Below are 7,531 nucleotides of genomic sequence, written 5' to 3' on the forward strand. Positions count from 1 at the left end.
GAAAGAGGACAGATTGTAGTTTCCTGTGTATATCTTTTAGACCCAAAGGTCAAAACAGTGACACGGGGCACTTCATACAAGTTCGCTCTTTTGAAAAGGTATATAATCAGGTCATCTTGGGATATTGTGCATAACTCTATCTTGGAGAATCTAAATTCTATCAGACTGGTGGCGTTAGAAAGAGAACTTGAAGAGCTACTGCAGAAAGAAATTTCAGAACTTGGAGATCTGAAATTGCAAAGTTACAGTCATTTCAAGATTGAGCTCCTAAAATCAAGAAAAATCGAGATAAGGAAGTTTGATGGCAAGGATCCGGTAAATTGGATACTACAGATGGGAAATATTTTGACCTACATGGTGTACCACTATTACAAAAGGTATGTATTGCATCTTCATATTTAGAACAAGATCAACTTTTATGGTATAAAGGGCATTGTTCTCGTAAACAACTTGTTACGTGGTGGATTTTCATGAAAGAAATTATAGCACATTATGAGAATACAAAGAGAAACACCTTCTTTAGAGCAACACCACAAAAATTGGAAGAAAAAAGAGAAAAAGGGCTTTGTTACAAAGTGGAAAGCAAAATTATGGCAACAAGGAATTCTACCCCTCACAACTATAAAGATGGAAGTGTTGTTTCTTCTAGCATTCCACAACCTACAAGGGTTACACCACAAAAATTGGAAGAAAAAAGAGAAAAAGGGATTTGTTACAATTGTGATAGCAAATGCACTAAAGGTCATAAGTGTGCTGAGAAGAAATTATTTTACATAGAGTATTAAGAGGAGGAAGAGAAGGATCAAGAAACATCAAAAAAACAGGATATACACCAGGACCCAACCCCAAAGAAATATGAAATGAATCTGACCATATCTTGTAAAGCATTGGAAAGAATTACCACTCCTCAAACTCTCAAGGTAGAAGGACATATTAAGAAGAAAAAGGTTCAAGAAGTAAAAGATCACATTGAGAAAGAATAAATGAATCCAACCATATCTTATAATGCATTGGCCAGAATTACCACTCCTCAAACTATCAAGATAGAAGGACATATCAAGAAGAAAAATGTTCAAGAAGTGAAAGATCACATCGAGCATCAAGAAATGAATCTGACCATATTTTGTAAAGAATTGGAAGAAATTACCACTCCTCAAACTCTCAATATAGAAGGACATATCAAGAAGAAAAGGGTTCAAGTAGTGAAAGATCACGTCGAGCATGAACAACAAGTTCTCCAACTTTTAAAGGATAATGCCACTTTGGTGCATAATCAAATGAAACAACAGGTAGATCAACATCGCAGTGAAAAAAGCTTTGATGTAGGTGATTGGATATTTTTATGGCTACATCTCAAGCAAACTATTTATGAGAAGGAAATGTTGGCAATACTACATGCACTTAAGAAATGGCAACCTTACCTAATGGGTAGACACTTCAAGGTAAAAATGGATCATGAGAGTCTTAAATACTCTTTAGAACAAATATTATCTTTATAAGAACAGAAATAATGGGTCACAAATATGTTGGGTTATGACTTTGACATCATCTACAGAAAAGGGAAGCAAAATTTTGTTGCAGATGCACTCTCAAGAAAGGATGAGGATGTGGAAGCATTATTTTGTGTTATTTCTATTATCCAACCAGATTGGATAAATGAAGCAAGGGATGAATGAAAGAAGGACGAAGGAGTGTGGCCACTCATTCAAAAGTTGCAGAAGATCCCAATTCAAACAATATTGCCAGAACTTGAAGAGGAAGAAAAAATCATATTGGAACCTGAAGTAGTCACAGAAACAGGAAACCGACAACTATGAAATTGATCAATTTCAGAGTATCTCATCAAGTGGAAGAACTTACCCATTGAAGATTCCACATGGGAGGACAAGAATTTTATACAGAAGCATCAAGAACTACTCAAGCGTTGAGGACAACACTTTTTGAAGTAGAGGGGCATGTTAGGCCCCTATACTACTAGTGTAACCCCTTATTGTTATTAGTACAACCCCCTTATTATATTGTTGTACCCATGTAGTCCTCATATTGTTATTATTGTGCCCCATAGAAGCCCACTATTGTTATTATTGTGCCCTCACATTTTTTTATTTTTATTTTTGCTGAAGCAAGAGTCATACCTTCTATTTAATTGAATCGGAAAAACAAATTACATAAATTACAACAGTCCCAAAGGATATGTGGGCCATAGAAATGACTATCCGCTTAAAGCCTAGGGCACCGAGCTAAAGGCTTAAAAACCGAGCCAAGGGCCCACAAACAACACTACAATACCCGCAAAATACAAACAAAAGCCGAGACCATACGATTCACCCTCAGAGATCTAACAAACGAGGCTAAAATCGGGGTGATAACAAGCAAACACTTTAAAACTAGAATCGGACCCGATGAGGAAATAGGGACCATTCTATAAGGATTTCGGGTCCGAATGGGGGGATAACCCTCGAGCATGTAGTCCGCCCGAAATCCACCGATTCCCACCTTGAAGCGAAACAAGCCCGGAAGATAACACCTCACCCAGACCTGCATACTTTTCCTTGACCATCGATTCTCCTCACCAGATCCAACGGCGGAGGATAATATCGCATGACCTAAAAGCACAGAGAATTACCACGCGGTAACTGACCTGGACCCACCAACATGCACGCTTATTTTTTACCGTGGATTCACCTCGCTTGATCCTACGGCTGAGGATCATATCGCACGAGCCAAAAGCACTGAGAATTACCTCACGATGAGGGTGGTATTCTCTCCCCTCCCTTGGCCACGTGTTGCTTGGTGAGTGGAATCGCTCCCAACTCCGAAATACCGCTTCCGGCTTGAAGGGCATGTGAAAAACCAGAAACCACCCCGAGAGCAGTATTGCCACCACAGAAAATGATGCTGGGGTTTTGAGTCTGCCGAGAAAGCCTGGACTCCAGCCCTTCGCACCATCCCATCTCCTCGGGCGCATGAAACAAAGGAAGATGAAAATCCATCTGTCCAGCCGTCCATCCGAGAAGCCTCGTCTACCGAGCAACTTCCACCTGAGACCTTTGGGTTTGCACTTACCTAGGTTGAGGAGGTAGACAGAGACCTGCATCCCAAATATGACCTCACTTTTGGAATAACACTTCATAAAGAAACCAAATCAACTAGACCCCGTCTCTGTGGCTCTATTTCAAAACATCATTCTATCCTCATCCGCCTGATTGAGACAATGCTCCCTTAATCTATTCTAAGGCATCTCTTGCCAACTCAGCTTGACCCTGCTTTTGGTGCAGAGCACCCCTTGATTGGCCAGAATGTCCGCCAATTTATTTTCCGTCCTTCGCACATGAGTAAAACTCATGGTACGTAAGCACAGGAGGTGAAACTGAATCCTTTGAAAGACCTGAAGCAGCCTCTAGTGTTTTGAGACTTTTTCCAGCTCTGTGCCACAATAGATTCTCTTGACCGAGTTAATGATTAACTCAGAATCAGCTTCAATTATTATATTATGGAGATTATCCTACTTCAGGAATTCTAAGCTCAAGTGCCATTAACTCTGCCATATTGTTAGTAGTTCTTCCCAAATGGCAATGGAAAATAAAAATGATGCATCCATTTTCATCCCTTAACACCCCTCCAAAACCAGCAACACCCAGGTTGCCTTTTGAGGCCCGATCAATGTTGTATTTCAAAAAACCCTTAGGGGGAGGATGCCAGTAATCCTGCTTATTTTCCAGTTTCATTACCTTCCTATCCAAGCCCTGTGGTATAATCCCCTACATACCCAACTGAAGAAGTATCGGTATTTCAACTTCTGAAGGTGGATTCTCTGGGGAAGTTCACACTAAAATACCTACTGTCTCCTTAAGTTTTCTTAATATTTGCTCAAAAATGCGTTGGAAGGAACTTTTTACATTTTTGAAGATTTTGTTGTTCCTTTCTTTCCAGATATTCCATATTATGAAGCTTGGCGTTAAAGCCCAAGCTGAGCGAAGAAATTCATAATCAGAGACGTTTTGTCTCCAGTTATTTAGGGTATTGATAATGCTTCCTTTGTCCCTGTCTGTCTATTGGAAAATTGTGGCAAAAGTATCCCACAACCTGGAGGTAAAAATGAAATTATTGAGAAGGTGCTCCATTGTTTCCTTTTGGGCTTCACAGAGCTGGCATCTAGAAGGTCCCAAAACACCTCTCTTCCGAATGTTTTCCCAAGTCAGAATTTTCTTATGATGTACCAGCCACATGAAGAGTTTGATCTTCATCCATCCTTGAGGCCTCCATAGGTTCTGCCAAACCCTATCCAGTACATTGGAGTCCAACTCCAGGATTATGCGCTTTGCCTCCTCCAGATTGAACTTACCTTTGTTATTGTTTCCCCATCTAAGCTGGTCATGCCCCTCTAAAACTAAAAGTTTCCTTTGGTCCAACATTGTCAGAAGTGTCTCAGCTTTTGCTTCAAGGGGCTATCATCCCTGTATTCTATATTCTTGCAGGTTCTCCTTTCCTTCATTATTGGTTTGATCCTAAAAGTATTTTACCCTAATTAACCCTTTGGTATCAGTTTCTTTCTTTAGGTCCAGAAGGTCCTCTCTTAACAGTGTTGGTTCTTGTTGCCATTTATCCTCCCAAAACAAAGCAAGATCTCCTTCTCTGATTTCCCAGAAGTTATTTTTTTGTGCTAAGCCTCTATTCTCCCAGGCCTTATTCTAGATGTAGGAGCCTTTTATGATGCTAGTCATCCTTATGTGATCATTATCTTACTAAGTGTTGGCGTATTTTTCTTTCTAGATACTATCCCACTGAGCCTTTGGATCTTTTACCCAACGCCACCATAATTTTTCCCCTAAAACTTTGCTTAGTACTTCCGGATCATCCAATCCAATACCCCCATGGTTTTTAGGTTTGCAAATCTTATCCGAGGCTACCAAGGCCCATTTATTTCTCTCCTCCCCCTTACCCCAAAGAAAGTCTCTTTGAATGGTTCTAAATTGTTGCAAAACCCCTTTTGGAGCTGGAAGGGCTGATAGCATGAAGACGAGGATTGATTGAAGTACAGCTTTTGTAAGCACAAACCTACCTGCCAAGTTTAAAGATCTAATAGTCCATTTCCTAATTTTATCCTGCATCTTATTAATCACCGGCTCCAAAATGCTCTTGTGCAAAGGTTTATCAGTTAGAGGAACTCCCAAGTATTTGGAAGGAAGGACATCCCTTTGAAAGCCCAAAATTCTAGAGATATTTCTCTGAATAGCAATATTAGTATTAAAGAAAAAAATCTTAGATTGGAGAGATTAACTTCCATACTTGTAGCCATGGAAAAGTCACACAGGATTTGTTTATAAGCTAGTGATTCTTTGACTGTGGGGATTCCTTGCAGCATAGTATCATCAACAAATTGTTGATGGGTCAAAGCCTGTCCAGTCTCAGAAAGTTGGAGACCCTTGATGTTACCAACTTCTTTCGCATGCTTGATAGACCAACCAAGTCCTTCCATCATGAGGATAAAGAGAAAGGGAGAGAGCAGATCTCCCTCCCTGAGGCCTCTTGAAGGGGTAAAAGTCTTGAAAGGAGAACCATTAACCAGAATAGAAAAGCTAGAAGAAGTTACCAGGACCATAACCCATCTTACCCAGTTATGATCAAATCTAAAGGCTAGAAGGACCTTCCTAATATAGGTCCAATTCAACTTATCGTAAGCTTTGGCTAGGTCCAATTGCATAATCATTCCGGCCTTCCTATTGCTTAACAATGAATGCACCACCTCATGCGCTTGAATGATGTTATTGAGAATTTGTCTGCCCTCCACATAACCTGATTTCTCCACAAAAACTAGAGTAGGAAGAAGGGGTTTGAGTCTATTGGCAACAACTTTGGATATTATCTTGTACACCACATTGCACAAAGCTATGGGTCTAAACCTGTCTGGAGTCTGAGCATTGTCCTATTTGAGGATCAAGGAGATGAAAGAAGTATTGAGCACCTTCAAAATGGTTATATTCATCCTGGAATCCTCCACTACATTCAGAATATCTTGTTTAACAATGTTCCAGCAAGCTTTAAAGAAATCCACATTGAAACCATCCAGGCTTGGCGCTTTACCATTCTGCATTTCTTTGATGACCTCACTAACCTCCTCTTCAGTCACTGGCCTATTAAGATTGAAATTATTCTCTCTTGTTACAAGCCTAGGTATATGTCTTGTTAAGTCCCTGATAAAATGATCTCTGTCTAAAATGGCTTCCTTTGCTATACCTCGAAAGTGCTGAACTAACACAATTTCTATATCTTCATGGGAATAAAGAATATGACCTCCCTCAACCTTGATCGAAGAGATCCTATTATGAGATCTGTTTGCCATGGTGGATCTGTGGAAAACTCTAGTGTTTCGCTCCCCTTCTTTTAGCCATTGAACTCTAGATTTTTGCCTCCAAAATATTTCCTCTTGTGACTTGGTCATTTCTGACTCTATCAAAGCCATTCGTGATAAGGGCTTGATTGAGTTCCTGCGTTTTGTCTTCAACAGCTTTTTTCGCTTCAAAAATATTGCTAGTCTTTAAGTTTGAGCTTGATGTACTTTAGTCTTTTGTGTAGAAAAAACATTCTTGTACCCTGAATATGCAGATCTTCTGTCCACCATTTTGCAATGTTGCTGATGAAATTTGGGTGGGTGAGCCAGATATTCCAAAATCTAAAAGGTTTGTTCTTGGGGGTACCAATGCCCTGAACCTCAAGTTGTACAGGCCAATGGTTCGAGCCTCCAAAGGGGAGAATTCTCACTATCATTTCCTTGTCGGTGAGCATAAGGTCCTCTGAGATTATGAATCTGTCTAACTTTGAGGCTACTTGAGACTCTCCTCCTCTTTTATTGTTCCAAGTAAAGAGGCCATTACTGATGTCATTGTCAACTAGCTTCATATTATCTATAAAAGTTTGAAATGTTATAAAGTCTTTGCTTAAAGTTTGGGTTCCCCCTTTTTTTCTGAAAGTGATTTGATCATGTTGAAGTCCCCACCCATGATCCATGGTATTCATGCATGTCTATCTCTTAGTTCCATAAGAGAATCTAGAAACCTGAGTTTATCATCCAGTCTTTGGGGGCCATAAACATCCGTGACCAAATAAGTCTCCCTATCTCCCACAGGCTGAATAACCACTGATAAATAATTCCTAGATGCCTCACCATCTATTATGCCAATTTTTTGGGGGTTCCAAAGAGTGAGTATGCCTCCTGCTGTATTATTAGCTTTGAATTCTAGAAACTCAAATTTATTGAGCCATTTGCTGTGAATTTCTTTTATTTTTTGAATGGAACATTTAGTTTCCTGGATAAATATCATATTTGGAGCTTCTTGTTTCATTCTATTGCTGAGCATTCTTTGTTTTCTTTTACTACCTAGACCTCTGATATTCCAAGATGTGAACTTCATTATTAAAGATTTGTAAAGGAGTAGCTGGTTAGGTCTTTCATCTTACCTGAATCTATCATTAGCTTTCCACATTCCATCAATAACTCATTCTGTTTTTTCTGCCTCTTTTCTTTCCTGGA

The sequence above is a fragment of the Pinus tabuliformis genome, chromosome 7, assembly GCF_031772625.1.
Source record: "Pinus tabuliformis cultivar Carrire ecotype Pingquan chromosome 7, CPIR1, whole genome shotgun sequence".
NCBI classification, from domain to species: Eukaryota; Viridiplantae; Streptophyta; class Pinopsida; order Pinales; family Pinaceae; genus Pinus; species Pinus tabuliformis.